At 39.5% G+C, this 8,966-nt stretch overlaps 1 protein-coding gene across 1 annotated transcript in view; it reads left to right on the top strand.

The window, feature by feature from the left end:
• The first annotated feature begins 433 nt into the window (after positions 1 to 433).
• ATP6V1A (ATPase H+ transporting V1 subunit A) overlaps positions 434 to 8,966 on the top strand; it is a 64,819-nt gene continuing 56,286 nt past the window's right edge. Inside the window, exon 1 of the mRNA XM_041744205.1 lies at positions 434 to 864. The gene's annotated coding sequence lies outside the window, so the exon portion shown is untranslated. The remainder of the gene's footprint in view (positions 865 to 8,966) is intronic.

The raw sequence follows: 8,966 nt of genomic DNA, 5'->3' as shown, positions 1-8,966 counted from the left end.
CTCTGCGCGCCGGCGCGCCGGCCGCCTCGCGCGCAGGCGCACTGCTGCCCTCCGCGCACCCCTCCCCCTCCACCTCAGGACCTCCATTTTCCTACTGGGCTGTGGCTTCTGGCGTCACCTTTCTCCTCCCATCCCTTACGACACCTACTCGTGGGGCTTGCCCGGTAGGCCCCGGCGGTAAAATCCGGATTTTTCCACCCCTCCCTCTCTTCTCCCGTGTTAGCAAGAGCAACCTGCCCCGGCCCTGTCCTGTTTTTCCAGTTGGTAATTTCCAGAATGACCTTCAAACGCTCCTGCCTCCTAATACGGTTTTATAAAGGTGGTTTTTCTAAATGTAAAGATATCTGTGGAAGACTCAAACAAATGAGACTTTTTTTTTTTTTAAGACCAACGTAACGAGCAACCGGCCGGATAACTTGGCTGCGGTCCAGCACGATCCAAGTTTTGGGGTCACGTGATTGCCTGGGCTGAAGCCTGGGATTTTACCGGCGACAGAACGCCTTCGCCACTTCCGGTCCCTGGATCCCAGCCGGAACGTCACTTCCTTGGAAATGCACTTTAACCCGTTTCGCTCACGCACGCCTTCTGTATTGCACTTTACGACACAATCTTTGTGAAAGTTTTCTGGTTTTGTTTTTTGCTTTTCTTCCTCTGACCTCGTTGCAAGGAGATGAATGTTTGAAGGACTCGCAAAAAGACCTGCGCGGAGGATGCGGCACGCTCGCCCCGGGGGCGGCTGGGCGGAGCTCGAGGTCACGTGAGTGCCTAGGCCCGCCTCCCGCTGCAGCTGAAGACTTCCCCTCCCGCAGTGACAGAGCCTCTGGTCCGTGGTCGGTACTGTTTGTGCACCTCGCGCTCCGGCAGGTGAGCGGTGAGCGGTGACCGGTAACCGGTAACCGGCGACTGGTGGGAATAGGAGAAGGGGTGGGAAGAGGAAGAGAAGGGAAAGTGTGAACGGCGGCCTCCGTTGTCCGGGGCTTCCTCCCTGCTGTCATCCTGCACTGGCTAGGACCTCTTTTCTCCAGTTCTTCTGACCCTCGCTGCCCCCACTGTGGTCGCCCCCGCCACTTAGGGGTGAGCTGTCCACCTTTCCCAGGGTTGGGGGCGACTGCGGCCACTATGGTTGCCTATTCGGAGTCGTTGGGGCTTCGGGTAGTGGGTTTGGTTCAGCCATTTCTCGGGGTCCGCGGTAGTCTCCAGGTCCTATTGCCCAAAGCCACCCCCCCCCCCGCCCTTTTTTCTTTTTCTTTCTTTCTTTCTTTTTTTTTTCTTTTTTTTTTTTTTTTTTTTTTTTTTTTTTTTGCAGAGGCCCTGCTCCGTCTTTATCTTCAGCCTTGGGCTGGGAAGCTGGGAGGTAGGAAACACCCTGGAGGCAGAGGCGTCTCCGGTGAGACAGGCTTGGGAGAGACTCTCACTGATGGGGCCCTCACTGCGGAGTCACTGTTAAAAGCTTGCTCCGAATGTGCTTTCTCCGTAATTCTGAGTTTTCAATCTGGCATCCCTGTGTGAGGCGTTCTGTAGATGTTCATATACTTTGGTTGGGCCTGAAAGAGTAGAAGCAGCCGTTTTACCTTTCTGTTGTCTGATTTTACGCTACAGGAAGGGAGAAAACAGTTGAAATAATAAAGATACACTAGCTTCAAAACGGGAGGTGTGGGTAATGCGACAGTCTCCATTGAATGGGGAGGCGTTGAAAGATGATGGTGTTGCGGTTTCATGCTCTGCAGGAGACCCAGACTAGCTTATGGAAAAGTGACTGGGTTTCCCCGACAGGGAACTAATTCTTAAGAAACCGATTGAGCAGGAAATATAATGAAATCAAGTGTAATTTACCTTAAATTTAGAGGTAAGAAGGCTAAGTCGAGATATCGCTTACTTCATATTTTCAGCCTTTGACATTCTCTATTGTCGTGTCTACCTAAAATCCTGCTTAATTGCCCTTCGCAATCAAGTCCCTGACCGGTGGTAAATTTATAGTAACTAGCACATCCTCCTTAGGTTTCCCTATCTGATTTCTTCAGATTTAGATGAATAGTGTGTTGTGAACACTATTTTGCTTAGGTTTTTGCCCAGCCCAGTGTACTCCCATTTCATGTGTAATGTTGTAACCAATGTTTTGACCCCAAACAATGTGCTTTAAGGGAAGAGTGTTTTTCAGTTTTGGGGTTAAACTCGTTTATTTATACTGCAAACTCAGAAAGTCCCCTGGTTCTTTTAAATTGAAATGCCTTACAGAAATTACAAATTTGATTTTTAAAATTTAAATTACACTTTTTAAAAATCTGGAAAGTCATAGATTCTCTATTAAACCTTGTAGCTTTCTAGCTGATGTAATAGGAATATCCATTAGAAAGCTGGCTGAAAAGTGAGGAAAATGGAATCTTTATCTTTGAGTAGTGGATATGACTTATTTTTGTTTTTCTGTATCATCCAAATTCTCTACAATAAACTGATTTTGTTAAGGGGAACAAAAAGTTAAGTTTCTCGTGTAATATTAATTTAACAAGATATTTTTATAGTAAGTTCAAAATAGAAAAACTGAGCTATTGATGCTCCTTGCTAGAAAACAACTTAAAAAATGCTTCTTGCTTCCCCTAAGTAATAAACAAGACCAGTATCCTGGATTTACAGTTTTAGCATTTTCTGATATTGTCCTAATTTATTGGTATGCTTATGTAGTTATGCCTACTACCAGTATAAACATAGTTTCATCCGTTAATTTGCTCCAGAGTGAAGTTATACAATTTCTAGGGAGAAAAACATAAGCAGTGTTCCTTCATTGGCCAGGTGACATTCCACCAAAGACGACACATTTTTTTTTTAAGAGCCCTGGAAGTCCAAACCAGTCCTGTCTGGGTGAGACCACAGTAGGAAAGAGAAAACCAGCTAAAGAGCATTGAGTACTAGAGGGGAAAATGTCAGTATGAAAGAGGTTGTGAATGAGTCTGCAGTTTTACTTCACAATTTCCCCAATTTTAGGAAACTCTGAAAGAGTAGCTTATACCACTAATGAAATTAGCAGCAGGAATTGGTGACTAAATTGCTACTAAAGTTGAATGTGAAAAAGAGCTTTAATGTTATTTAGCATAATTTATACACAAACAAGTGATTTGAAGCTAGGAAGCCATTTCTGAAGCTAGCTTTTCTTTCTTTTTTTTTTTTTTTTTTTTTTAGATTTTATTTATTTGTTTGTTTTAGAGATAGAGAGAGGTAAGGGAGGTGCAGAGGAAGAGGGATAAGCAGACTCCATGCTGAGCACAGAGCCAGAGGAGTAGGGGAGCTCAATCCCACAACACTAAGATCATGATCTGAGCCTAAACTGAGGCTTGACGGACTGAGCCCCACAGGCGTCCCTGAAGCTAGCTTTTTATCAGTTTATGAGTATTACACGGAGAAACCTTAACATTCATTAGGGAATTGTATTGTAGTCCCAACAGCAAATGACCCACAAGAGTTTTTGTGTTAAGGTCCTTGACACCTCTTGTGGGCTTACTCTGACATCTTTCTTAACATTTCTCTGCCTTTATAGATTATCACCACCACCAAGAATGCTTTGTCCCCCTATTGGCAGAACTAGCCACTCAGTCCTCTAGCACACACATTATTTTCTATTTTCCTATTTTTACTTCTAGCAGATTGTATGATTACTGTTGGCTGGCTGTTCCTCGGTAAACCATAAAGCTCCTAGGAGTTCAAGAATTGTGCCTCTACTGCTATGTCTTTAGAACCAGGGTGCTGAAGTAATTTTTTTGAATGAATGTTTGACAATTAGGAAGATCAAACTAGTTATAAACTTTTTACAAATCATAGCTCCTTCTAAGGTTGTATACTAGGTATTAGTTTTCAAATATAAATTGGTAATAATATCCATCCAAATCATGGTCAAAAGAATAGACATAAACATCTAGACTTTATTAATACAGTGACCAGCTTATTTTCACAGCATATATGTTTACTAATAGGTATGGTTATCATAAATGGAAGGGACGAGAAGAAGAGTTGTCATTAATATGGTTGTGTATAGGCTACAGTTGATAGAGCAGTAGAATGAAAATCAGAGGATGATCATTCAGCCTTGCCACATTAGTTATATTCTTTTTTAAAGTAAAGTTGGGAGTAGAGGCTTAGGATTTAATACTTGGGAATCTTCCTCTCAACAGTATTGTGAGTTCAAGTGAAATAAACCCCAGGTAATCTGTGTAAAAGTATTTTAAAAACTAAGTGGTATTCATGTAAAGCAATATAGTATAGACTCTATTAGAATAGATTTCCCAGTCATATAGTCCTGAGGTTTAGGTTCTGGCCCTACCACTTATTTAGGCTGTGTGACCTTGGACAGTTAATGTAAGCTTAAGTTTTCTCATAGTCAATGTTATCCCATAGGTGCTATTAAATTAGATCATGAATGCAGGGGGCGGGGGACCTAGTATATACTTTGTAAATTTTTGTTAACTTTATTCATATCTAGTTGGTTTTATATATGGAATTTTTTTATATTTTATTATTTATTCATGAGCAACAGAGAGAAAGAGAGAGAGAGGCAGAGACACAGGCAGAGGGAGAAGCAGGCTCCATGCAGGGAACCCGAAGTGGGACTCTATCACGGGTCTCCAGGATCACGCCCTGGGCTGAAGGCGGCGCTAAACCACTGAGCCACCCGGGCAGCCCTATATACTGAATTTTTAAAGGAGACTTGAGGCAGCCTATAAAATTGAGGAACATGGGATCCCTGGGTGGCGCAGTGGTTTAGTGCCTGCCTTTGGCCCACGGTGCGATCGGATAGAGTCCCACGTCGGGCTCCCGGTGCATGGAGCCTGCTTCTCCCTCTGCCTCTCAATCTCTCTCTCTCTCTCTCTCTCTCTCTCTGTGACTATCATAAATAAATAAATAAATAAATAAATAAATAAATAAATAAATAAATAAATAAATAATTGAGGAACAGGTATGGGGTATGGAGAAATGAGTAGAATTTGAAATGAGGCTATTACCAAGAAATAGAGGAGTCAGAAAAATATACTTTTGGCAAAGATTCTAAAACAGATTTATCAATATAAGCTAGAAATCTCAACATAAGTCTTATTTTGGCAACTGCAGTGGCATAATTTTTTTTTTAAAGATTTTATTTATTCATGAGAGACACAGAGAGAGAGGCAGAGACATAGGCAGAGGGAGAAGCAGGCTTCGTGCAAGGAGCCTGATGTGGGACTCGATCCCAGAACCCAAGGAACACGCCCTGGGCCAAAGGCAGATGCTCAACCGCTGAGCCACCAGGTGTCCCAGTGACTTAATATTTTTTATAGACTTTCCAAAGTTTATGATTATTAATATGTGGAATCAACTTAAGGAGGTAGTTCTTCCATTTCTAAATTTTTATTCCTACATTAGGTTATAGAAATATATTAAAATTATACAGCTCCGTAGAACAGAGACTTGTTTATGCTTATGTTTACAAATTTTGCCTTTTATTTTACATGTCTTTATATCTCATTTTTGTCCTCATATAAAGGGGAATGTAGAGAATAAAATGGGGAGATGAACTGGAGTAAAAAAAAATTGTAAATTGATGATTCACAAAGATTAGTGGTTTTATATCGGAAAATACCAGTAAATTAAACAATAATTGAAATACAGTTATCATGAGTTTATGTTTCACTTTAATCCTGAAAAAATCATTACTCATTTGTTCTAAGGGAAGATTTTATTCAGAGATTATTGAATTTAATTCAACTTCTGTATTTTGGTAAAATAAACTGGTCATTGTTTTCCATTTAATTTCCTTCTGTAGAGATTTTAAAAGTTTTACAATTAGTTTTTTCCTATTGTGAAACAAAAGTGACTCTGGTTTGTATAAGTATGTTCTTTTTATAGTGTATACATATTCTATATATAGTGAATACATATATACACATATTTTTTGTGTATTTACAAAAACAACTGGAATGGATGTATATTTTCATGGTATAGATTCTTCATTTTACTTGAAACTATCAAAGCCATTTTTTTTTTAAGATTTTATTTATTTATTTATTCATGAGATACACACAGAGAGAGGCAGAGACATAAGCAGAGGGAGAAACAGACTCCCTGTGGGGAGCCTGATGTAGGATTCAATCTCAGGACCCTGGGATCATGACCGGAGCCAAAGGCAGAGGCTCAACCACTGAGCTACCCAGGTGTCCCTCAAAGCCATTTTAAAAATTATTTGCTGTGAGTAAAAATAACCATGACTAATTTATTTAAAACTCTCCTTTATGTTTGTTTGTAGTTAGTAGTTAGTTCTGTTTAATAAATTCTACAACCACAGTTAGGCCGTTTTTAAAAATTGATATTCATAGGTATTTTCAGATTTAACCAGTGCTATTTTTTTGGTGTCAAAACATTTTAAGTTTTGAATACTAATGCTATCGATTGTAAAAACTATTGTTCTTTTGGTGATAAACCTTTTTAAAAAATTATACCTACAACATATAACGTTTTGTTTCTTTTCTGAAAAATAAGCATATTTCATTGAAAATAAAATGGATAGTGCCAGGTCTGATGCAGAAGAGTTCCAAATGTGTTTGAGCATGAAAAATGCCAGATTTCATGTTTTGTTTTAGTAATATTTGTTTAAATTTTTAAAAAGGAGTGTTTAAAAGTAAAATGGAGAAGACTAATTTTGAAAATATTTATAAAACTGAAGAAAGAGCATGATAAAAATACTGTGTAGTAGTGATTTTATATATATGTATATGAAAAGTTGGAAGGAAATGCATCAAAATAAATGATTATATCTAGATTAGGAGATTAAAGATTTAGAATTTATTACTCTACCTTTTGTATATTTGAATTTTTATAATCAATAGTCTGCTTTGGGCAGCAGAATTTTTTTCAATTTGATATGGAGTATTAAGATATTTAAATAATGATTTCTTAATTATCTGAATATTGAATATCTTAATTGTAAATGTGTCAGATAACAAATTATTCAATTTTTTTTATCAGTGCAGATATATTTTTAGGCTTATATGAGCACAGTAATTTTTTTTGACTTTTTAAAAAATATTTTATTTATTTTGACAGAGAGGGGATCCCTGGGTGGCGCAGCGGTTTGGCGCCTGCCTTTGGCCCAGGGCGCGATCCTGGAGCCTCGGGATCGAATCCCACGTCGGGCTCCCTGCATGGAGCCTGCTTCCCCCTCTGCCTGTGTCTCTGCCTCTCTCTCTCTCTCTATCTGTGACTAACATAAATAAAAAAAAAAAAAATTTATTTTGACAGAGAGAGAAAGAGAGAAAGAACAAAACAAGCAGGGGGAGCAGCTTGGCAGAGGAAGAGGGAGCAGTAGGCTCCCTGCAGAGCAGGGAGCTCCGTGCTGGCCTCTATCCCAGGACTCTGGGATCATGACTTAGCCAACCAGGTGCCCCCTAGATGTGGTAGTTTTCAATGGCAAAGATAAAGGACAAAATAATACAGATTGGGGAAAAAAGTGTTTGAAATATGTATAACAGCTAAAGAGTTACCATTTATAAGAATTATTATGTTAATAATAAGTAAAAGTTCATATAGTAGAAACATGGATAAACATATGACCAGAGCTTCATAGAAGAGAAATCCAAACATTGAATGAATGTAAAAAAAGACATAGAGCCTCTTTAGTAATCAATATGCTAACAATGAAGTATTCTTTTCTGACTAACAAAAATTAAGTGGTAAACCTTACTGCTAGTAGGGATCTGTGGTATAGGATTTTCTCATAGGATGCTCATGGAGATGTGAACTGTTACGGTTTTTTTAGAAAACAATCAGACAGTATCTGTTAAAATTGGAAATATACATTCTTCCATCCAGCAGTCTCACTCTGTGGAATCTTTTTCTTAGAAATAAACACAAACTGGAGGAACCTGGGTGGCTCACTGGGTTAAACATCTGCCTTTGGCTCAGGTCACAGTCCCAGGCACCTGGCATTGAGTCCCGCATTGGGCTCCCTGCTCAGTGGGGAGTCTGCTTCTCTCTCTCCCCCTCTCCCAATTCATGTGTGTGTGCAAGCACACATTTTTCTCTCTCTCTCTCAAATAAATACACTTTTTTTTAAAAAAGAAATAAAGATATGCAAGCATTTATGTGAATATTTTTGCAGCAATGTTTTATAGTAGCAAAAACCTGGGAACAAAGGGAATACCTATCAATAGGAGTATTGTATAAATCATGGCACAAGCATATCTTGAATATTTTTGAAGTTATTAAAAAATAGGACTTAAATCTATACTGATGAGTTGAAAGGATCTCCATCGTGTAAATATTTTTTTTAAGATTCATATTTATTTATTTGACACAGAGCGAGTACAAGCCGGGTGAGTGGCAGGCAGAGTGAGGAGGAGAAGCAGGCACAGAGCCCGATGCGGGGCTTGATCTCAAGACTGTGGGATCGTGAACTGAGCTGAAGGCAGACGCTTAACTGACTGAGCCACCAGGCACCCCTCAATCATGTATCTTAAGTGACAAAGCCAAAGTTAAAGAAATGTATGTAATGAGATCCCATTTTTGTAAAATGGCTGAAAAAAAATACTTTGAGTTTTGTATATGCTTAAACAGCTGTTAACGGCTGGAAGAAATAAGCAAAAGAAAAAAGGAGGGAGGGATCCCTGGGTGGCGCAGCGGTTTGGCGCCTGCCTTTGGCCCAGGGCGCGATCCTGGAGATCCGGGATCAAATCCCACGTCGGGCTCCCCATGCATGGAGCCTGCTTCTCCCTCTGCCTATGTCTCTGCCTCTCTCTCTCACACTGTGTGCCTATCATAAATAAATAAAATAAAATAAAAATTAAAAAAAAAAAAAAAAAGGAGGGAAGAAAAAAAGAATATCTACAGTAGCATTGCATGTAAAACTACCTGTTTACCCATGTCTATATTAGATGAATTGCAGGAAAGGATAGTCACCAAAATGTTTAGTGGCCATTTCAGTGGTTGGATGGACATTTCAGGTGATTTTT

The sequence above is a fragment of the Vulpes lagopus genome, chromosome 1, assembly GCF_018345385.1.
Source record: "Vulpes lagopus strain Blue_001 chromosome 1, ASM1834538v1, whole genome shotgun sequence".
NCBI classification, from domain to species: domain Eukaryota; kingdom Metazoa; phylum Chordata; class Mammalia; order Carnivora; family Canidae; genus Vulpes; species Vulpes lagopus.
This window is presented reverse-complemented; position numbering and strand designations above follow the sequence as displayed.